Here is a 25,037-nt window from a genome sequence, read left to right on the forward strand (position 1 = left end):
GCTCATTGTTAATTCTCTAATTAGAAATATTCTTACCTAAATAATTATTTTTTTAACAAAAAAGGAGAGTTATGTTTTATTTCCCATTTCAACTACAAGAAAATATGTTCCTATCTTGGATGTGTTATCTTTAAGCTTTTTGATCATTTCCCTGATGATTCTTTCTGGTAAGTGAATGAGAATCACTTAGTAGTTCTAATAATGTCCTACCAAAGCAGAAAGAACCACATACATCAATAGTCAAATTGGTAGAAAATTGAGAACACCCAAATGCCTTTAACAAGAATGATGTGAATATAAGTGACATGCATACATTTTTTAAAAATCTAGATAAACTTCTGAGTTATTTAGTCCAATATTATTTGGAAGGGAAATTGAACTAATTTTTAACAAAACATATTTTATTTGAGCTGCTATAAAAATAAATTTGAGGAAAAAAATAAATCTTGAAAGTAGACAGCTAATGGTAATAATCTCTGGGATCTAAAAAATGCATTACAGGAGAATTGAATGCTGGCAACTCTGTTAAAAATAAATAATGTTCTTTTTATTCCAAAACAAGAATTGATCCTTCTCAGTTCTTCATTATTAAAATTCAGAAAACCATAGAACCATTTCATAGTCTGAGTAATTTATATCCTTACATCCCAAGTGCCTCAACAGAGTACCCAGCAAAGAGTAGAAACTTAAACAAGAAATTTTGTCGAATTAAGTAGAGTGGAAATTGAATGTCTCGAGTCTGAGTGTGTGTGTGTGTGTGTGTGTGTGTGTACTTTGTAGAGGGGAGGTTTTGCCTCTCCATGGTACCTAGCCTGGCTCCTCCACAGAGCAGACTTCACTTCCTTCTTGTTGATTTTACATGAATGGTTCTCATTACCCAAACTGTGTATTATAATTCTATAATGTTAAATAAAATAAAAACATCTTGGACAGAATATTTTTAATATCCAGATTGCTTGCAGGATACTCCAGGCTAGCCAGGATTTTGCAGGGATATATTTGCGGATGTGTCACTAGGGAATGTCTAAAGAATGAACATGCAGGCAGCAAGGGCCTGTGGAGGTAGCCATATGTGTCTCTCTGGAATCAGTGAGGAAAATGGAAGCAGAGCAGCTCAGCCCTCTCAGTCCCCCTCAGTGCTTCCAGAGACCCCTGACACAGAAGATTCCTTCTAAAGAAATGGCCCACTTAGCCCTTTTCCTTTCTGCGCTTCTTCAGCTTCCTCACTACTGACAATATTCTGATTCAAACATTATTTCCTGAATCCTAGCTCTGTCCTTGGTAATGAGAACACCTAGGTTTAAGTATAAGATCACAGTATAGTGTTATTTGGTATTCCAAGGTCAACAGTCTATATAAAAAAAAAAACAACAATCCAAACCTCTGGAGCATGGAGTGCTGAAAAAAGATGGGTTTATAACCAGTGGCATAACATGGCATTGAAAGCCATGGATATAGGTTAGTTTTCCCTGAAAGGGTATAAAATGAAGAGGGCTTTAGGATGAGGTCCCAGTAATACCCACACCACATCTGACTGTCATATTGGAGAGCCTGATTCGCTCCCGAGTATCCATCCTCCCCTTTTTCTTTAGTAAGAGGACCTTAATTTATTCATATAAAAGATACTGTTCTCCAGCATCTGCAGCTGGGAGGCCAATGGAGTATATGTAAAGCAAGAGGTTGTATGTATCTTACAAGAAACTTCTTTAATGACTCATGGTGAAGGTTCAACATATGCCCTTTTCCCCTTCCTTCTGATGTCTCCTGGCATGTGTATGATGGCTGTCATCTTGGACCATGTAGTAGCTATGAGGTGACCTTGACAATGCTAAGATGCTGAGATGGAAAGACAGACCTTTGGGCTTCCTTTGGTCCTGAGAGAATCACCTATTCTATCCCGTTTAAGCTACCATCATTTAGGAACAGTGCAAGACAGCCTTGCAAGCAGGAATGAAAGATGCAATCTGAAGAATAGTAATGGTGTGAAAAATGCTGTATTTTACTCTTTTTTTTGCAGTGAAATTCTCTTAGAGATGAAGTTGTAATAATCCATATAAACTTACTATTCACATTTTTTTTTGAAGAATGACAGGCAAAATGTTCTTTTCTGTTGTTAGGAGTGACAACAGAGCCCAATTATGCAGCTTCTTTTAATAATAGAGCAGAATGTGCATACCTTGTAGAGGCAGGTCCACAGCCACTGTCACCTTTTCTGTTAAAAATAGTGGAAATGTAGCCATCCCTCCATCTGTCCATATAGTCATTCAGCATTTGCCAAGCTCCAGTTTGCACTAGGACTAGTTTAGGGCAGGATAAAAATGCAAAATAAGATATAGATGTTGCTTTCCCAAAGCCTACAGTTAATTAGGAAATGGATAAGTAGGAAATGACAATAGAATGTGAGAAGTTTGAATGAAACTTACTTGTTTCCTTTCTCTGAGGGGTTTTCCACTCCCACCCATCAGTCAGAAGGTTGTCTTGGTCCCTTATCTTCTCAAGGGTTGTGCCCTTTGTCACTGATACTGGGACACCCTGATGACTCAGAGCCTTGTTCCCAGTGGGCCAGTGTCCCCTTCGTGATGAGAGAAGAGACTCTCCTTTCCTTCTCTATCACTTCATTTCTGTGGTAGCATCAGATCCCCTTGTGGACTGATTTGCAAATAGGAAGTTCTCTTCTAAAGGTCGTGGCACACATAGGAGATAACTAAATTCTGGCTAATCAGGACTTTCCTCTGTGCTGCCCAAGGAGGGTCCTTTAAGACTGAAGTCTTTACTTGGAGAGTGTCTCATGCATGGATCCTCCTGTCCACCTTGCTCCCATGGCCACAGCATCCATGAATGTGGCCTGTCTTTTTAGCTTTGGAAGATTTTAGGATCTCCTTATGCTTGGTGTGGAAGTTGTATAGGGATCTATCTGGGCATGATTCTTCTATTCCTTATGCTGGGAATCTAATGAACACATCTAACAAATATACTCATGAGCTTTCATTCTTGTATTATTTCTTTGGTTGGTCAGATGTTGGCCCTCCTGAATTCATCATCTGGGCCTCTTATCATTTTTCTTAGGTGTTGATAATTAGTTGGTCAGTTTTCTGGGACATTTACTTGACTTTAATCTCCATATTTTCTATTGAAATTTTTTTTACTATAACACGGATAAATTTTTTTTCAAAGCATTCCTCATGGATTGCTTGTTGTTCTTTTATAATGGCAGCATGCTCTCCTTCCATGAATACAATTTTGTATCAAACTCTTGCAGAATACAAATGAGAATGATTTTGGTTCACTGAATGATCACCAGTTCCTCTGAGGTCATTTGTTTGTGTTTGCTCATCTTGGTCATTCTTATTCATGTTTGAGATATTCCCCAGTGTCTGGGATTCCTTTGTTATTTGTTCATGGATAATAGGTAGCATTGCTGCGCATGGATGGAGAGGGTCGACTGGATGAATTTATAGGCAGAGAGCCCACCAACATCTTGGGAACTCCGAAATGCTTAAATGTATAGGTCTCAGCCCTGGGATACCAACCATCACACCAGCTACCACAGTTTTCCTGCATGGGTGCTTCAACTTCTCAAGCCGAAGTCTGACACCTTCACTCTCACACAGTCTGGGGAATACCTTCACCCATCAATCAGATCTGACAGCATTTCTCACTCAAAGTGTCCCCAACACAATATACTCTCTTCTTTCACAAACCTGTTTCCCTCCCTGGGCTTCCTGCGTCTGGTTGTTATCCTGTCTTTCCAGTATTAAAAAACACAGAATAATATCTGAGTGTATCTTATTCTCCTCATTTTCAGTTCCTGAGACCTTGAGGATTCTTCCTGTCTCTTTCCACCCTCTCTTTCCATCATAGCCTCTCCAGTTAGGCCATCCCCTGGAAAAAATCCAAGTTTCTCTCTAGCTTTCTGCCTCTCACCTCTCTTATACTTAGCTGTCAGATTAATATTCCCAGGTGTAGTTCTTTTTATATCATTGTGCAGCTCAAAATTCTTTCCTGGATCTCTTCTATTTACTCATTGAAGCCTACCTTCGCAATCTGATGTTCAGTGGTTCAACCCACTTCTCTTCTCACCTTCCTATGGGAGGTAGGAGCATGTAGCATGTGCTTTAGGGACATACAGGCACAGTCAGGTGCTGGCTCTGATGCCTATGGGGCAAATTATTTGCCCTCTCTGACCTGTACCTACCTTTCTTATCTCTAACTTCAGAATAATAAAAGCAGAGGTATGCCTTGGAGATATTGCGGGTTTCGTTTTGGACCACCAGACTAAAGTGAATACCACAATAAAGCAAGTCACACAAATTTTTAAATTTCCCAGTGCATATAAAAGCTATGTTTACATTATACTGTAGTCTATTAAGTATACTATATTTTAGTCTATTAAGACATTTTTCTTTAAAAATGTAGACAATTTAATTAAAAATATTTTATTGTAAAACAAATACAATCATCTGAACCTTCAGCTTGTAATCTTTTCACTGGTGGAAGATCTTGTCTTGATATTGATGGCTGCTAACTGATGAGGATGGTGATTACTGAAGGCTAGGGTGGCTGTGACTACTTAAAATAAGACCACAGTGAGGTTTGCCACAATGGTTGACTTGTGCTTTCAGAGAAGGTTTCTTTGCAGCATGTAATGCTGTTTGATAGCATTTTACACACAGTGGAACTTTTCAAAATTTGTCAGTCCTCTCAACCCCTGCCACTGCTTTAGCAAATTAAGTTTATGCAATATTCTAAATCTTTTGTTTCATTGTGGCAGCGTTCCCAGCATCTTCACCAGGGGTAGATTCTCTTTCAAGAAATCATTCTTCCCTCATCTATAAGAAACAACTCCTTATTCATTCAAGTTTTCTCATGATATTGCAGAAATTCAGTCACATCTTCATGCTCCATTTCTAATTTTAGTTCTCTTGCTATTTCTACCATCTTGGCAGTGATTTCCTCAATTGAAGTCTTGAACCCCTCAAAGTCATGCATAAATGTTGGAATGAATTTCTTCCAAATTCCTGTTAATGTTGATATTTTGACCTCCACCCATGAGTTACTAATGTTCTTAATGGCATCTAGAATGGTGAATCCTTTCCAGGATGATTTTCATTTACTTTGCCCAGATCCATCAGAGGACTCACCATCTATGGCAGCTATAGCCTTATGAAATATATTTCTTAAATAACAAGACTAGGAAGTCAAAAGTACTCCTAATCCATGGGCTGCAGAATGGACATTGTGTTTACAGGCATAATAACAATGTTCATCTCCTTGTATATCTCCATCAGAGATCCAGGGTGACTAGGTGCATTGTCAATAAACAGTAATATTTTGAAAGAAATCTCATTTTTTGAGCAGTAGTTTTTAACAGTAGGCTTAAATATTCAGTAAACCATGCTGTAAACAGGTTTTGTTGTTCCATTTATAGAGCACAGGCAGAGTAGATTTAGCATAATTCTTTTTTTTATTGCATTTTAGGTTTGGGGGTACATGTGCAGAACATGCAAGATAGTTGCATAGGTACACATGTGGCAGTGTGATTTGCTGCCTTCCTCCCCTTCACCCACATCTGGCATTTCTCCCCATGCTATCCCTCCCCAACTCCCCCCACCCGCTGTCCCTTCCGTATTCCCCCCAATAGACCCCAGTGTGTAGTGCTCCTCTCCCTGTATCCATGTGTTCTCATTGTTCATCACCCGCCTATGAGTGAGAACATGCAGTATTTCATTTTCTGTTCTTGTGTCAGTTTGCTGAGAATGTCGTTCTCCAGATTCATTCATGTCCCCACAAAGGACACAAACTCATTGTTTTTGATTGCTGCATAATATTCCATGGTGTATATGTGCCACATTTTCCCAGTCCAGTCTATCATCGATGGGCATTTGGGTTGGTTCCAGGTCTTTGCTATTGTAAACAGTGCTGCAATGAACATTCATGTACATGTGTCCTTATAGTAGAACGATTTATAGTCCTTTGGATATATACCCAGTAATGGGATTGCTGGGTCAAATGGAATTTGTATTTCTAAGGCCTTGAGGAATCGCCACACTGTCTTCCACAATGGTTAAACTAATTTACACTCCCACCAGCAGTGTAAAAGTGTTCCTATTTCTCTACATCCTCTCCAGTATCTGCTGTCTCCAGATTTTTTAATGATCACCATTCTAACTGGCGTGAGATGGTATCTCAATGTAGTTTTGATTTGCATTTCTCTGATGACCAGTGATGATGAGCATTTTTTCATGTTTGTTGGCCTCATGTATGTCTTCTTTTGTAAAGTGTCTGTTCATATCCTTTGCCCATTTTTGAATGGGCTTGTTTGTTGTTTTTTTGTAAATCTGTTTGAGTTATTTGTAAATTCTGGATATCAGCCCTTTGTCAGATGGGTAAACTGCAAAATTTTTTTTCCCATTCTGTTGGTTGCCTGTTCACTCTAATGACTGTTTCTTTTGCTATGCAGAAGCTGTGGAGTTTGATTAGGTCCCATTTGTCTATTTTGGCTTTTGTTGCCAGTGCTTTTGGTGTTTTGGTCATGAAGTCCTTGCCTACTCCTATGTCCTGGATGGTTTTGCCTAGATTTCCTTCTAGGGTTTTTATGGTGTTAGGTCTTATGTTTAAGTCTTTAATCCATCTGGAGTTAATTTTAATGTAAGGTGTCAGGAAGGGGTCCAGTTTCTGCTTTCTGCACATGGCTAGCCAGTTTTCCCAACACCATTTATTAAACAGGGAATTGTTTTCCCATTGCTTGTTTTTGTCAGGTTTATCCAAATTATATGGTTGTAGATATGTTGTGTTGCCTCCAATGCCTCAGTTCTGTTCTATTGGTCTATATCTTTGTTTTGGTACCAGTATCATGCTGTTTTGATTACTGTAGCTTTGCAGTATAGTTTGAAGTCTGGTAGTGTGATGCCTCCTGCTGTGTTCTTTTTGCTTAGAATTGACTTGGCTATGCAGGCTCTCTTTTGGTTCCATATGAAGTTTAAGGTGTTTTTTTTCCCAGTTCTGTGAAGAAGGTCATTGGTAGCTTGATGGGGATAGTGTTGTATCTGTATATTACTTTGGGCAGTATGGCCATTTTCACGATATCGATTCTTCCCCTTTATCGTTTTTTATTGCATCTATTTGGTGGTTCTCTCTTTTCTTTTTTATCAATGTGGCTAGTGGTCTATTTTGTTGATCTTTTCAAAAAACCAGCTCTTGGATTTATTGATTTTTTGAAGGGTTTTTTGTGTGTCTATCTCCTTCAGTTTTGCTCTGATCTTAGTTTTTTTCTTGTCTTCTGCTTGGTTTTGAGGTTTTTGATCTTGCTCCTCTAGCTCTTTCAATTTTGACATTAGAGTGTCAATTTTGGATCTGTCCACTCCTCTCATGTGGGCACTTATTGCTATATATTTTCCTCTAGAGACTGCTTTAAATGTGTCCCAAAGATTCTGGTATGTTGTATCTTCGTTCTCATTGGTTTCGAAGAAGTTCTTTATATCTGCCTTCATTTCATTGTTTATCCAGTCAACATTCAAGAGCCAGTTCAGTTTCCATGAAGCTGTGCGGTTCTGACTTAGTTTCTGAATTCTGAGTTCTAACTTGATTGCACTATGGTCAGAGGTACTGTTTGTTATGATTTCAGTTCTTTTGCATTTGCTGAGGAGTGATTTACTTCCAATTATATGTTCAATTTTAGAGTAGGTGTGATGTGGTGCTGAGAAGAATGTATGTTCTGTGGATTTGGGGTGGAGAGTTCTGTAAATGTCTATCATGTTTACTTGTTCCAGGTCTGAGTTCAAGCCCTGGATATCCTTGTTAATTTTTTGTCTGGTTGATCTGTCTAACATTGACAGTGGAGTGTTAAAGTCTCCCACTATTATTGTGTGGGAGTCTAAGTCTCTTTGTAGGTTGCTAAGAACTTGCCTTATATATCTGGGTGCTCCTGCATTGGGTCCATATATATTTAGGATCATTAGCTCTTCTTGTTTCATCAATCCTTTTACCATTATGTAATGGCCTTCTTTGTCTCTTTTGATCTTTGTTGCTTTAAAGTCCATTTTATCAGAGATGAGAATTGCAACTCCTGCTTTTTTTTTTTTACTCTCCATTTGCTTGGTAAATCTTCCTCCATCCCTTTATTTTGAGCCTTTGTGTGTCCTTGCTTGTGAGATGGGTTTCCTGGATACAGCACACCAATGGGTTTTGGCTTTTTATCCAATTTGCCAGTCTGTGTCTTTTGATTGGTGCATTTAGCCCATTTACATTTAGGGTTAATATTGTTATGTGTGAATTTGATACTGTCATTTTGATTCTAGCTGGCTGTTTTGCCTGTTAGTTGATGCAGATTCTTCATTTTGTTGATGCTCTTTAGCATTTGGTACGTTTTTGGAGTGGCTGGTACTGGTTGTTTCTTTCTATGTGTAGTGCCTCTTTCAGGAGCTCTTGTAAAGCAGGCCTGGTGGTTACAAAAATCTCTGAGTACTTGCTTGTTCACAAAGGATTTTATTTTTCCTTCACTTATGAAGATTAGTTTGGCTGGATGTGAAATTCTGGGTTGAAAGTTCTTTTCTTTAAGGATGTTGAATATCGGCCCCCACTTTCTTCTGGCTTGTAGGGTTTCTGCCAAGAGATCTGTTGTGAGTCTGATGGGTTTCCCTTTGTGGGTGACCCGACCCTTCTCTCTGGCTGCCCTTAGCATTTTCTCCTTCATTTTAACCCTGGTGAGTCTGACGATTATGTGCCTTGAGGTTGGTCTTCTTGCGGAATATTTTTGTGGTGGTCTCTGTATTTGCTGGACTTGAATATTGGCCTGCCTTGCTAGGTTGGGGAAATTTTCCTGGATAATATCCTGAAAAGTATTTTCCAACTTGGATTCATTCTCTTTGTCATATTCAGTTATACCTATCAAACGTAGATTAGGTCTCTTCACATAGTCCCACATTTCTTGGAGACTTTGTTCATTCCTTTTTGTGCTTTTTTCTCTTATCTTGCCTTCTTGTTTTATTTCATTGAGTTGATCTTCGACCTCTGATATTTTTTCTTCTGCTTGGTCAATTTGGCTGTTGAAACTTGTGCATGCTTCGTGAAGTTCTCATGTTGTGTTTTTCAGCTCCATCAATTCACTCATATTCCTCTCTAAGTTGTCCATTCTTGTTATCATTTCCTCAAATCTTTTTTCATGGTTCTTAGTTTTTCTGCATTGAGTTAGAACATGTTCTTTTAGCTCACGGAAATTTCTCATTACCCACCTTCTGAAGCCTGATTCTGTCATTTCATCACACTCATTCTCCATCCAGCTTTGTTCCCTTGCTGGTGAGGAGTTGTGTTCCCTTGTAGGAGGCAAGGTGTTCTGGTTTTGGGTGTTTTCCTCCTTTTTGTGCTGGTTTCTTCCCATCTTTGTGGATTTATCCACCTGTCATCTGAGTAGTTGCTGATTTTCTGATTGGGTCTCTGAGTGGATGTCCGGATTTTTGATGATGAAGTTATTTCTGTTTCTTAGTTTTCCTTCCAACAGTCTGGCACCTCTGCTGTAGGACTGCTGAGGTCCACTCCAGGCCCTGCTTGCCTGGGGAACACCTGTAGCAGCTGTGGAACAGTAAGGGTTGCTACCAGTTTCTTCTTTTGCTATATTTGTCCCAGAATGATGCCTGCCAAATGTCAGTCTGATCAGTCCTTTGTGAGGTGACTCTTCGGATATACAGGGTTAGGGAGCTGCTTGAGGAGACAGTCTGTACTTTATAGGAGCTCAAGTGCTGAGCTGTGAGCTCCATGGTTTATTCAGAGCTGCTAGGCAGGTACATTTAAGTCTGCTGCAGCGAACTCATAAAACCTTTTTTTTTCTTCAGGTGCTCTGTCCCAGGGAGTTAGGGCTTTATTTATGAATATCTATTGCACTGTCCTGCCCAGCGAGGAGGCAGTCTAGTCACTGCCTTCCTGCAGAGGCTATATATACTGAGCTGCTCTGGGGTCCGCCCTGCTGCTGTGGGTTCTGCCCTGCTGCCGTGTGTAATTTCCTGCAGTCCTGTTTATATAGGTGTGGTTAGAACTGCTGTGGCGATTGTGGCCCACCTCTGTAATGGCAGACTCTCTCTGTAATGGCTGGTTGCCTTGGCAACGGCAGCCTGCGTCAGCAATGGCAGAGTACCTCCGTAGGGGTGGAGTGCCTCGGTAATGACGGATGCCCCTCCCACACCGAGCTGCACTGTCCTGAGTTCAGCTGTGCTTGCCGTGAAAGTCTCAACCCCGAGCGTTTTGCAGTTTTTTTGTTTGTTTGTTTTTGTGGGGGTGGGACCTGCCAAGCCTGATCACCTGGCTCCCTACCTCAGAGCACTTTTTTTTTTAAAGTTGAATGGTTGACTCTCTCCCAGGTGTTCCAGTCACCTGCTGAAAGGGCGCCGAGATCTGTGTAATGTCCTGTGTGGCGACCCACTGTGCTGGCTGAAACAACGTCGCTGCCCGGGAATCTCTTGGCCTGGCTTTATGTTTAAGTCCCGTTTAATCCGATGAATGTGCTAATCTGCCTTCCCAGATCTTCAATTGCCGGTTTAACAGGGCATCCAGACCAGTGTATTTTGTACAGAGTGCTGCTGTGCTGTGGTGCTGGCTGTAACAGCTGCGCTGGCGACCCATGGGGCTCCTACACCTGGGAATCTCCTGGTCTGTGGGCATCAAGATCCATCTGGAAATGCGGCGTCCACTCACCCTCTGCGCTTTCACTGGGAGCTGCTATCCTGAGTTACTCCTACAGTGCCATCTTCTCTTCTTCCAACTGATTTAGCATAATTCTTAAGGGCGCTGGGATTTCAGAATGGTAAATGAGTATTGGCTTTAACTTAAAGTCACCAGCTGCATTAGTCGCTAACAAGAGTGTCAGACTGCCCTTTGAAGCTCTGAAATCTTCCAATATAAGACTGTTTCATCTACCTGAAAAATCTGTTGTGTAGTATAGCCATGTTCATCAGTGATTTTAGCTAGATTTTCTGAATAACTCACTGCAGCTTCTACATTGCACTTGGTGTTTCACCTTACACTTTTATGCTATGGAGAAGGCTTCTTAAACTGCATGAACCAATCTTTTGCTAGTCTCAAAACTTTCTTCTGCAACTTCCTCACCTTTCTCAACCTTCACAGAATTGAAACGAGTTAGTGCCTTGCTCTGGATTAGCCTTTGGCTTAAGAGAATGTTGTGGCTGGTTTAGTCTTCTATCCAGACCACTAAAAGTAATGCTCTTTAAAGATTGTATTTATGAAGACTACTACTGTTATTATTGTTACTGTTCTTGTCATGCATCCAATATCATTCTGCCAAGGTGGTCTCCTCCCTATTTTCTGACTATAGCCCATAATTGCCCACCCCTGTACTCTGTCTCAAGTGCCCTTCTTCCTCCCTATACACTGTCAAAATTTTTAAATACTTTTAAAATTGTAATAATATACACATAATGCAAAATAGACATTTTAGCCATGTTAAGTGTAAAGTTTATTGGCATTAAGAGCATTTGTATTGTTATACAACCACTATCTTTGTCTTAAAGTTTTCCATCTTCCCAACTGAAATTCTGTACCTATTAAACACTAATTCCTCCCTCTTCTCGTCTCTTACAACCACCATTCTACTTTCTGTCTATGAATTTTACTATTTGGGGTACTCCAAAGAAGTGGAACTATACAGTATATATTTTTTTATGTCTGGCTTATTTCACTTAGTGTAATGTTTTCAAGGTTCATTTGTGTTGTAGCATATATCCAAATTTCATTTATTTTTAACATTGAATAATATCCCTTTGTATGTACATAACAGATTTCATTTATCCATTCATTTGTTGATGGACATTTAAGTTGCCTCCACCTTTGGCTATTGTGAACAGTGCTGCTGTAAACATGAATGTACAAATTTGTGTCCCTGCTTTCACTTCTTTGGGGTATATACCCAGAAGTAGAAATGCTGGATCATATGGTGGTTCTGTGCTTAGCTTTTTGAAGCACTGCCATACTGTTTCCATAGTGGCATTATACCCTGTCAGGGGAGTGTCAAGGTCCAATTCCATTACTACCTCCTTCATGGATACTTTTGAAATCCCCTTCTAGATAGAAGAGACTTCTATCTGGATGGGTCATGGTAGTTTACTTGCAGATCACCCTCCCTCAGCCTCTTTTAGGAGAATCTTCTTGGTTTTCCACATAGCTTCACTTTAAGGCAGGTGCCAAATATGTATTTAGGGAGGGAGGGAAGGAAGGAAGGAAGGAAGGAAGGAAGGAAGGAAGGAGAGAGAGAGAGAGAGAGAAAGGAAAGAGAAAAAGAGAGAGAAAAAGAAAGAAAGAGAAAAGAATCAAGCAATGGCCAGAGCTGCTGACACCTCACAGGGAAGAGTGCAGGGGGTTAGTGAAAACTCCCTACCCTGGGAGTCAGCTCCTGAAATGCTTTGATGCGTGGATGAGGTCGATGAGCCACTTCTGCAGTCTCTTCACAAAGCCAGCATAGTGTTACTTCCTTGGCTTACTCTTGTTCATTACATTAAGAAGCAGCATGTGTTGCTGGCGTCTGTTGGATTTCCCTAATATGAAAATCAGGTTGCCACTTGGGTCTGCAGAGACATTTGGATGCATTGTATTTAAATTTTGCTTTCATTGAAAATTTATAGCTGCCACCTTCTACTCTAATGTAATGAATAATTAGAAGCAATTACAAGGAAATTTAGCAAATTACTAAGCCATCTAGGAGTAAAAATTAGTGTTTATGGTGTTCTTCCTGTGCTGTCTGGCAATCCAAAATGATATATGATATGCATACAGACACCATACACAAATACTTTTCTACGCACACAACAGTTTTTCAGTAAGATCATAAAAATCAGTGCATGGCATTAGAGTCTTGTGACATTAAAGGGCTTTCTCAGTAAATACTGGATGATAGGGTAGGCACAGTGGTGAACTTGAGCAGTAAAAACTTAACCAAAAAAGGTTTTTTGGTGGTGGGTACATTATTTTCTTTTTTAAAGTTAATTTTTCTATTGTACCTTTTAATTTTAAAAATTAAAGAAGAAACTAGACCAGTAAAATAAATAGATAAAAATGCTGCCTGGAAGATGGCCAAATAGGAACAGTTCTGGAGTGCAGTTCCCAGCGAGAGTAATGCAGAGGGTGAGTTATCACTGCATTTCTAAAGGAGATACCAGATACATCTCAATGGGACTATTTGCACAGTGGGCGTAGCCCAAGAAGGGCGAGCTGAGGCAGGGTAGGGTGCTGCCTCACCCTGGAAGTGTAATCCCCAGAAGACCCCCGCCTCCCTACCCAACAGAGGCCATGGGGGCTTTTCCATCCACTCTAGCACTCTGGTTCAGACACTGCACTACTCCTGCAGTTTTTACCACCCACAGACCAGGAGATTCCCGGGCCAAAAAGCACCACGAGTTTCCAGCACAGCTGTTTTAGCCAGCACCACGGGTTGCTGCACAAGAACTCACACAAATCTGGGCAGCCATTTTAACTGGCACCTGGAATGCCTGGGAGACAGAGCTGCCCATTCAACTGAAAAGAGGGGGCTGAAAGCAGGGAGCCAAGTGATCAGGCTCAGCAGGTCCCACACCCACAAAGACCAACAATCTGAAATGCTCTGAATTCAGAGTTTCACAGCAAGTGCAGTTGGACCCAGGATGGTCCTGCTCTGTCGGGGGAAGGGCAACTGCCATTAGAAGAGGCAGTCCACCACTGCCAAGGCAGTCTGACATTACTGAGACAGACTGCCATTACCAAGGCAGTTCTAAATGTACCTCTGTAAACAAAACCACAAGAAAGTTTACACAGCAGCTGAGCAGAGCCTGCGGCAGCTCAACAATGCCTCTGCTGGCAGACTGTGACTAGACTACCTCCTTGCTGGGCAAGGCATCTCTGAAAAAAGGCAGCAACATGTCAGGAACTTATAAATAAAGCCCTACCTTCCCAGGACAGAGCACCTGGGAAAAGAGGCGATTATGAGTTCAACTGCAGCAGACTTAAACATACCTGCCCAGCAGCTCTGAATGGAAAAACAGAGCTCCCAGCATAGCACTTGAGCTTTGATAAGGGACAGACTATCTCCTCAAGTGGCTCCCCAACCCCTGTAGACCCAAAGAGGCACCTCATAAAGGAGAGCTCTGGCTGACATCTGGTGGGTACCTTTCTGGGACGAAGATGACAGAATAAGAGACTGGCAGCAACCCTGACTGTTCTGCAGCCCCTGCAGGTGATTCCCAGGCAAGCAGGTCTGGAGTGGACTTCCAGCAGTCCTGCAGCAGAGGGACCTGACTGTTTGAAGGAAAACTAAAAAACAGAAAGAAATAGCTTCAACATCAACACAAAGGACATCCTCCACTCAGAGACCCCCATCCAAAAGTCAACAACTACAAAGACCACAGGTAGATAAATCCACAAAGACGGGAAGAAACCAGCTCAAAAAGGATGAAAAAACACCAAAAACCAGAATGCCTCTCCTCCTCCAAGGTATCACAACTCCTCACCAGCAAGGGAACAAAGCTGGATGAAGAATGAGTCTGATGAATTGACAGAAGCAGGCTTCAGAAGGTAGGTAATAACAAAGTTCTCTGAGCAAAAATAACATGTTCTAACCCAATGCAAAGAAACTAAGAACCTTGAAAAAAGGTTAGATGAAATGCTAACTAGAATAACCAACTTAGAGAAGAACATAAACGACTTAATGGAGCTAAAAAACACAACATGAGAACTTCGCGAGACATACACAAGTTTCAATAGCCAAATCAACCAAACAGAAGAAAGGATATCAGAGATGCAAGATCAACTCAATGAAATAAAATGAGAAGGCAAGATTAGAGAAAAAAGAGTGAAAAGAAATGAACAAAGCCTCCAAGAAATATGGGATTATGTGAAAAAACCTAATCTACATTTGATAGGTGTACCTGAATGTGACAGGGAGAATGAATCCAAGCTAAAAAACACTCTTCAGGATATTATCCAGGAGAACTTCCCCAACCTAGCAATGCAGGCCAACATTCAAGTCCCAGAAATACAGAGGATGCCACAAAGATATTCCACGAGAAGAGCAACCCCAAGGCACATAATTCTCAGATTCACCAGTGTTGAAATGAAGGAAAAAATGCTAAGTGCAGACAGAGAGAAAGGTTGGGTTACCTACAAAGGGAAGCCCATCAGACTCACAGTGGATCACTCGGCAGAAACCCTACAAGCCAGAAGAGAGTAGGGGGCCAATATTCAACATCCTTAAAGAAAAGAACTTTCAACCTAGAATGTCATATCCAGCCAAACTAATCTTCATAAGCAAAGGAGAAATAAAATCCTTTATGAATAAGCAATTACTCAGAGATTTCATCACCATCAGGCCTGCTTTATAAGAGCTCCTGAAAGAAGCACTAAACATGAAAGGAACAACCAATACCAGCCACTCCAAAATGTACCAAATGGTAAAGAGCATCAACAAAATGAGGAAACTACATCAACTCATGGGCAAAACAACCAGTTAGCATCAAAATGACAGGATCAAATTTACACGTAACAATATTAACCCTAAATGTAAATGGGCTAAATACCTCGATCAAAAGACACAGACTGGCAAATTCAATAAAAAGGCAAGACCCATCACTGAATACAGTGTGCTGTATTCAGGAAATCCATCTCATGTGCAGGGACACACATAGGCTAAAAATAAAGGATGGAGGAAGATTTACCAAGCAAATGGAGAGCAAAAAAAAGCAGGAGTCCCAATCCTAGTCTCTGATAAAATGGGCTTTAAACCAACAAAGATCAAAAGAGACAAGGAAGGGAATTACATAATGGTAAAAGGATCCATGCAACAAGAAGAGCTAATGATCCTAAATATATACACACTCAATATAGGAGCACCCAGATACATAAAGCAAGTTCTTAATGACCTACAAAGAGATTTAGACTCCCACACAATAATAGTGGGAGACTTTAACACTCTGCTATCAATATTAGATCAACAAGACAGAAAATTAACAAGGATATCCAGTACTTGAACTCAGATCTGGAAACCAAGTGGACCTAATAGACATCTACAGAACTCTCCACCCCAAATTCACAAGATATATATTCTTCTCAGCACCACATCACACCTACTCTAAAATTGAGCACATTATGGGAAGTAAATCACTCCTCAGCAAATGCAGAAGAATGGAAATCATAACGAACAGTCTCTCAGACCACAGTGCAATCAAGTTAGAACTCAGAATTCAGAAACTAACTCATAATTGCAAAGCTTCATGGAAACTGAACAAATGGCTCCTGAATGTCAACTGGATAAACAATGAAATGAAGGCAGAAATAAAGATGTTCTTCAACACCAATGAGAATGAAGACATAATGTATCAGAGTCTCTGGGACACATTTAAAGCAGTGTCTAGAGGGAAATTTATAGCAATAAATACCCACTTGAGAAGTGAGGAAAGATCTAAAATTGACACCCTATTGTCAAAATTGAAAGAGCTAGAGGAGCAATATAAAAAAAAAAAACTCAAAAGCCAGCAGAAGACAAGAAATAACTAAGATTAGGGCAGAACTGAAGGAGATAGAGACACAAAAAGCCCTTCAAAAAATCAATAAATCAGCCAGGCGTGGCAGCTCATGTCTGTAATCCCAGTACTTTGGGAGGCCAAGGTGGGCAGATCACAAGGACAAGAGATCGAGACCATCTTGGCCAACATGGTGAAACCCCATCTCTACTAAAAAGTACAAAAAATTAGCCAGGCATGGTGGTGCGTGCCTATAGTCTCAGCTACTCAGGAGGCTGAGGCAGGAGAATTCCTTGAAACTGGAAAAATGAAAGTTGCAGTGAGCCAGGATCATGCCACTGCACTCCAGCCTGGTGATAGAGTGAGACTCTGTCTCAAAAAAAAAAAAAAATCAATAAATCCAGGAGCTGATTTTTTGAAAAGATCAACAAAATATACAGACTGCTAGCAGATTATTTAAAAAATAAAAGAGAGAAGAATCAAATAGCTGCAATAAAAATCAATAATGGGGGTATCACCACTGATTCCACAGAAATACGAACTACCATCAGAGATTACTACAAACAACTCTATGCACATAAACCTGTAAACCTGGAAGAAATGGATAAATTCCTGTACACTTGCACCCTCCCAAGCCTAAACCAGAAAGAAGTTGAAACCCCGAATAGACCAATAACAAGGGCTGAAGTTGAGGCAGGAATTAATAGCCTACCAACCAAAACAAGTCCAGGTCCAGATGGGTTCACAGCCGAATTCTACCAGATATACAAAGAGGAGCTGGTACCACTCCTTCTGAAACTATTCCAAACTATACAAAAAGAGGGAATCCTTCCTATATCATTCTATTAGACCAACATCATCCTGATACCAAAACCTGGCAGAGACTCAACAAAAAATCTTCAGGCCAATCTCCATGATGAACATAGATGCAAGAATCTTCAATAAAATACTGGCAAGCTGATTGCAACAGCACATCAAAAAGCTTATCCATCACCATAAAGTAGGCTTCATCCCGGGAATGCAAGGTTGGTTCAACATACCCAAGTCTATAAACGTAATCCGCCACATAAATAGAACCAAAGACAAAAACCACATGATAATCTCAATAGATGCAGAGAAGGCCTTCAACAGAATTAAACAGCACTTTATGCTAAAAACTCTCAATGAACTAGGTATCAGTGGAATGTATCTCAAAATAATAAAAGCTATTTACAACAAACCAACAGCCAATATCATACTGAATGGGAAAAACTGGAAGCATTCCCTTTGAAATCAGGCACTAGACAAGGATGCCCTCTCTCACCACTCCTATTCAATATAGTATTGGAAGTTCTAGCCAGAGCAATCAGGCAAGAAAAAGAAATAAATGGTATCCAATTAGAAAAGGAGGAAGTCAAATTGTCTCTATTTGCAGATGACATGATTGTATATTTAGAAGACTCCATCGTCTCACCCCAAAATCTCCTTAAACTGATAAGTAACTTCAGCAAAGTCTCAGGATACAAAATGAATTTGCAAAAATCACAAGCATTCCTATACACCAATAACAGACTAACAGAGAGCCAAATAAAAAGCGAACTCCCATTCACAATTGCTACAAAGAGAATAAAATACCTAGGAATACAACTAACAAGGAATGTAAAGGACCTTGTTTACATTCAAGGAGAACTACAAACCACTGCTCAACAAAATAAGAGAGGACACAAATAGATGGAAATTCCATGCTCATGGTTAGGAAGAATCAATATTGTGAAAATGGCCATACTGCCCAAGGTAATTTATAGATTTAGTGCTATCCCCATCAAGCTACCAATGACCTTCTTCACAGAAATGGAAAAAAACTACCTTAAACTTTATATGGAACCAAAACAGAGCCCACATAGCCAGGACAATTATAAGCAAAGAGAGCAAAGCTGGAGGCATCACAGTACCTGACTTCAAACTATATTACAAGGCTACTGTAATCAAAACAACATAGTACTGGTACCAAAACAGAGACATAGACCAATGGAACCGAACAGAGGCCTTGGAGGCAATTCCACACATCTACAACCATGTGATCTTTGACAAACCTGACCAAAACAAGTAATGGGGACAGGATTCCCTATTTAATAAATGGTTTTGTGAAAACTGGCTAGCAATGTACAGAAGCAGAAACTGGACCCCTTCCTGACATCTTATGCTGAAATTAACTCCAGATGGATTAAAGACTTAAACATAAGACCTAACACTGTGTACCTACGCAACTGTCTTGCATGCTCTGCTCATGTACCCCAAAACCTATAATCCAATAAAAAATTAAAAAAAAAAAAAAAGAAATAAAAATATTAAAATGTAAAAAAAAAAAAAAAATGATCTATACAATTGTTAAGATGACCTTCTTACTTGTATTTACCCCAGTGTGCACTTGGGCATCTTGCAGAGTATATATATTATTTATAATTTAATAATTCAACATAATTTATTATCATATTAATAAAGTGATAAAATGAAACCACAACTCTATGAATACACTTATTACCAAATAAAAATATAATGGAATTAATCAATGATTAAATGAATCTTCACCACCTTTTAGTCTATCACCCTAAACATTTCCACTGATGTGACATAGGTAATGTTCCCAGAAAATAATTTAGTTAAAATACATATGGATACAATTAATAATTAATTATAATTATCATAAAAACAATATTATAATTAAGTAATATTACATTACTTATCATTAAAAGATATATAAAAAAAAAAAAAAAAGCCTGGAAGAAAATCTTGACAAAATCATTCAGGACATAGGCATAGGCGAGGACTTCATGACTAAAACAACAAAAGCCAAAATAGACAAGTGGGATCTAATTAAACTCCAGAGCTTCTGTACAGCAAAAGAAATAATTATTAGAGTGAACCGGCAGCCAACAGAATGGGAAAACATTTTTGCAATCTATCCATCTGACGAAGAGCTAATATTCAGAATCTACAAAGAACTGAAATAGCTTTACAAGAAAAAAACAAACCCATTCAAAAGTGGGCAAAGGATATGAACAGACACTTTACCAAAGAAGACATACATGAGGCCAACACACATATGGAAAAATGCTCATGCTCACTGGTCATTAGAGAAATGCAAATCAAAACTACATTGGGATACCATCTCATGCCAGTTAGAACGGCGATCATTAAAAAATCTGGAGACAACAGATGCTGGAGAGGATGTGGAGAAATAGGAACCCTTTTACACTGTTGGTGGGAGTGTAAATTAGTTCAACCATTGTGGAAGACAGTGTGGCAATTCCTCAAGTATCTAGAAATAGAAATTCCATTTTGTCCAGAAGGTATATTTCCAAATATATTTTACAATAATATATTTCCATTTATTACTTCATTGACAATATTCTCTTTGCACGTTTACATATATTATTTGCCATTATTTTATCAAACTTCCCAAAAAATTACCATTTTGATTTAAAAACTCAGTAAATCATGTTAACATACCTCAGTGTTACTATGGCCAATCATACAGACAACACATAATTATTTTACATTCCCTATGACTGTAGTTTTAGCTTGTTTCCAATTTTTAACTATTATGAACAATACCATAGTGAACCTCATAGTCCATACAACTTTTAAAATATATTTTAAAGCTAGAATTTTAAGAAGAAGGATTTTAAGTCAAATAAACTTTACAAAGTTTTTGAGTCTTATTTCCTAATCACTTACCAAAAAGCTTGTATTTAATTTGTTTTTCAACGTGCAGTGTTGAGAATACTTGTCTTACTGCAACTGCACAAGCATTAAATGCTGCACAAGCTAGCATTTTGCTAGCTCATGAGACAATTTTAAGTTTTTTTATTATAACTGACCTTGGGTGAACTTGGAATCAGTCAGATTCAGTAGCAAGAAATAGAATTCATCTAATCTAGTTTACAAATATTTATTTCATAACATGCTTTTTATGAGAAAGAGGCCTAGGTTGAGCTTTGAAGTATGACTTTAAGAGCAGCACCACAGCACTGGTCACAGAGAGAACTGCTCCTGCCTCATGAAACCACCACAGTAGAGAAGCCAGTATAGGAGAAGCAAACACCACTGCAGCAATTGCTGGGGGAAATGGCAGAAGTAGCACAAAACATGTCCTTATCTCATTTCTGTCTTCTAAATTAAATAACATCCAGAACCATAGCTGTAAGGGAGTCTAATAAATGTAGTTTTGAGATTTTTTTCTAGCTTCTAGAGTGCAGGAAGACCCCCAAGAAGATAGGTGGAATAGATGTTAAGTGCTCATCTCCCATATCCACAAGAACATTGTTCATGTGTTTGTGATGCTTGTTAACTTATTAGATGAACTGTCAATTTTTAACCCTTTCTGAGCTAACATAAAAGCCAAAGACCAGAAAGATATGATATCATTATTTCTAAGAAGCATATAGCATATCCTTAGCAAAACTGGAGACCTGATGAAAGTGAGAAAAGGAAAAGGCAGGGGATAATTCCATTTACTCCCACATTGCAGGGGGTTCCAAATATCTAAGGTAAATTTCTTTGTATATATGTCAATATATAAGCATTAAAAAGAAATAACTTTTGGGGTGTCTAATGCAACAGCATGGTAATTCAAATATTATTATTTTTCCCTTCCTGATAATAATTGGACTTTATTAATTTGTTAAGTTCTTAAATAACTTGTTTCTTTACTGAATGAATTACGATCATTTAAGCATAATCAGTAATAAATCAAAGAATCTTTCATTATCCCTCATTCACCTAATAGGGCTGCTGTGTTCTATAATTCCAGGGTTCACTGATTACGTAGACTATTATGTGAATGGCACCCAATGGAGTTGTGCTCCAATGCAGTGGCCCTGTCAATTCCCTTAATTAATTAGATAACTGAGTCTACTTTTCTTTCCTTAGACTAATTTTAAGAAAGATGGTGATACCCGAGGGAGCTACAGAAGGTTATAGGGGACTGGGCCCTTAGAAAACCTAGGAGGGCCTTTTTTCAGAGATGGTGTGAACTCAGAAGCCCACCAGCTCAGGCCCACCAACATTCTTCTCCGAGGAAATCCCTTTTTATTCATGCCGTTTTGCCATTTGACTTAGCAACCAAGATTGAAAAACATTGTCTGTGGATGCTAAGGCTTTTACTTTGAGGGTTGTTTGGAAGACTAAACCTAAAGAAGTAGTGGATTAATTTAAGAAAACAGGAACAAATCTGTTGCAGAGGCAAAAAATTAACAGTTCCTTTCAGAGTCCCTCTTCAAAGTTTTTGATTGAGAGTTGACTCTTAACCTATGACTTTTATGAAATTGTCAGTGGTATTGCACTATATCACCCTGCATCCCTAGGGGAAGATTTCTGAACCCTGACCTCTCCTCTCCAGCTTCTCCTGTGTAAGAACCAAAGGGAAGTCCCTGAAAAAAATATCCTTCAGATGTTGCTGAGAAGCCAAGTTCCTCTAGGTTTATGAGTGATGAGGATGAATCTGGGTGAGTTGATGGCTCCCATTAAGTGCCTGCTAAAAGTAAATTGTATGACCTCTGTGAGTGGATAGATGAGGTGCCATCCTAAGTACAGACTAATTCCTATAGAAGGGATTTTAAATTCTGTTGTTAGGGAGACAGAAGACTACCAGACTTTGGGTGTTTATGACAACTGTTGTTTCTTGCTTTCATGTAGGCAAGGGAAAGAGTTGAGCTGTGAGGAGAACCTGGGTTTACATAAGGGGTGGTGGGGGTGAAAGAGATTGAGAGAGAGCGACACAGAGAGAAACAGAAAGACATGGTTAGAGAAATTTCATCTTTTTTGGAAAGGCTACAGTCTTCAGTTACCATGTTTTCTAGATTTTCTAAGACTGTCTGCATTTTAAATATTTACTTTTATTATCCCCATAAAACATCAAAATATTCTAGATATGTAAATATTTTGACAAATGGTAACTGAATGAATCAAGTCATTAATCATTACAAGTGTGTGAACTCATTCTCTCGGTTCTGAGCATGAATTCAAGGCTATCAAATGGAAAGCTGATGTCACTGATTAGTGACTTCCGGGCAGCAGGGAAGCTATCAGTGGGCTCTGGCACTGAAAATTCTTTTAAAATGCGAATCGAGATTCAGAGGCTTGTCAAGAGATGTTTGGGGGAAAAAAACAGAAAGTACAATAGTTTCCTTTTATCTGCAATGGATATGTTCCAAGATCCCTAGTGGATGCTTAAAACCTTGAGTAGTACTGAACCCTCTACTGGCTGAGCATCCTTAATCTTCAAATTTAAAATCCAGAAGCTCCATAATCCAAAACTCTCTGAGCATCCACATGATGCCATAAGTGGAAAATTCCATACATAACACTTAACACAAATTTTGTTTCATGCATAAAATTATTAAAAATATTATACAAATTACTTTGAGGCTATGTGTATAAGGTATACATGAAACACAAATGAATTTCATGTTTAGACTTGGGTCCTATCCCGAAGATATCTCATTATATATATGCAAATATTCCAAAATCCAAAAAAAAAATAAAAAATTTGAAACACTTCTGGTTCCAGGCATTTCCAGTAAGGGATATTCAAACTGTATATGCTATGCATGAATTTCTTTTTCCTTCTTTACAATTTCATGAAGAAATTGTAGAAGATGTGTTCTTACTGCAGATCTTAACAAGTACAGCATACGATTTTTTTCTTTCCTTATTAAGTGGAAAACATCCACTTTTTCACTTAAAGAAAACATTTTGTGACTTCACTTTTACAAATCCAAATTGCCAGTACCATTACTCTTGCACTTCGGAGCTATGATTCAGTAAAATAAAGGTGACTTGAACTCAAGCACTGTGACATAGCAACCAAGATGGTTATTGAGTGACTCACAGGCAAGGAGCATACACACCATGGACACCTGGTTGAGGGCAGGATTCATGTCCCAGATGGGATGGTACGGGACCATGCAACATTTCATCATGCTACTCCAAATGGTAAGAAACGTATGAATTGTTTATTTCTGAAAATTTCCATGTAATATTTTTGGACTGTGGATGACCACCAGTAATTGAAACCTCAGAAAGCAAAATCTCTGCTAAGGGGAGACTACTAAAAATAATTACTGAACACGTGAATTTCTTTTCACAAGCATAAGTGGGAAGATATGCTAGCAGTTTCACTCACTTTCACTGATGAACAAAGATAGATGCAAGTATTGCACTAATTGTTATATGCGTTTTGCACATACAATTTTTTTATTTGGATTTTTCCCTTTCAATAAGACAGTTCTTTAAATTTATAACTATGATTTCACTGTCATATTTTTCTAAGATGTTTTACATAAATAAGTTCAGGAATCAGAAAATGTTTTCAAGTGAGGAAGGCCAAGTAGCTAAAGGCAGGGATTTGGGAGCTGGCTGAAGAATCAAAACCAGATTCTGCCACTTGCTAGATTTGCAATAAATTGCCTAATCTCTCTATGATTCAGGCCTCTTACTTTAAAAATGGAGGAAATAAATATTTCATAAATGTGTTGTGGTTGAGGATTAAATGAACTAATGTTTGAAAAGTGTTTGACACAGAGTGGGTATTCAATAAGTGATAGCTGTTATGAAAAATACTCATGTGAGCAAAAGTCTTAGAGTCAATTCAAGATTCATGACGTACCCCCATCTCTCTACTAAGTGACTAGCTATGCTGTAGATGGTGTAGGATCTGTTAGTCTGAACCTCTGAGTGAGACCCATGCAGAGTCCCTGCTGATGAGAGATAAGCATGTGGAATGAGCTAGAAATGTAGTTTTTGCCTTTTTAAACCACTGAAATGCAGGAGTTGTTTGTTACTGCAGCCTAAGCAGCCCCTTGGAGGAAACACAGATGCTTCCACTACAGCCATATCTAGGACCCAGGGACGGAGATGATTTGGACAGTGCACAGAATAAGGGACAAGTGGGCATATGAGTGTAGGACAGAGTGGTCATGATTGGCAGGAGGTGATGGCTACTCCAGCAGTGAGCAGTATTGTAGAAAATGCATAGAACCCCACATCCTAACTGACATTGAATCAAGAAAAATAGTGCTCATCTGGAATGGTCTTGAATATACTGGTTCAGTTCCAGGAAAGTCTCAAGGGAGGTTGAAGAGATTTGAAGACCTCTTGTATGTTTTTATAGGCATGGTCTTCTTTCCTACACAAAACAGCATGGAATTATCATGCAAAGTCTGCAGAGAAGGAAGCACAGATTAGGTGACTGTGGCTACTATGAGGGCCAAGAAGGCCCTCTCACCCATCCTGTGGGATGTACCACCTGTGCCCAGTAGGCCTATGGAGAAGGAAGGGACTGGCGGCACCTGCTCACCCCTGTACTGTGCCTGTTCTTCAGCTTCAGCTCTGGATCCCCCAGAGAGGGACTGCTGCCTGCATCTGGGTTCCTGGACAAATAGCAATCTAACAGGAAGTGTTTTCAGATACCCCCAAAAATAATTGCTTTATATTCCCTCCAGGTAGGCACACCCTATTTCCAAACCTGGAATTGAGACCTTTTCTAAATAGAAAAGCATGAACTTTGTG

At 39.3% G+C, this 25,037-nt stretch overlaps 1 long non-coding RNA gene across 2 annotated transcripts in view; it reads left to right on the plus strand.

Annotated features, from left to right (window-relative positions):
* The window catches only part of LOC144579322 (uncharacterized), a 75,677-nt gene that overhangs the window by 21,770 nt on the left and 28,870 nt on the right, over window positions 1-25,037 (plus strand). The gene's annotated exons all lie outside the window — the stretch shown is intronic.

The sequence above is a fragment of the Callithrix jacchus genome, chromosome 1 (assembly GCF_049354715.1).
Source record: "Callithrix jacchus isolate 240 chromosome 1, calJac240_pri, whole genome shotgun sequence".
Lineage (NCBI taxonomy): Eukaryota > Metazoa > Chordata > Mammalia > Primates > Cebidae > Callithrix > Callithrix jacchus.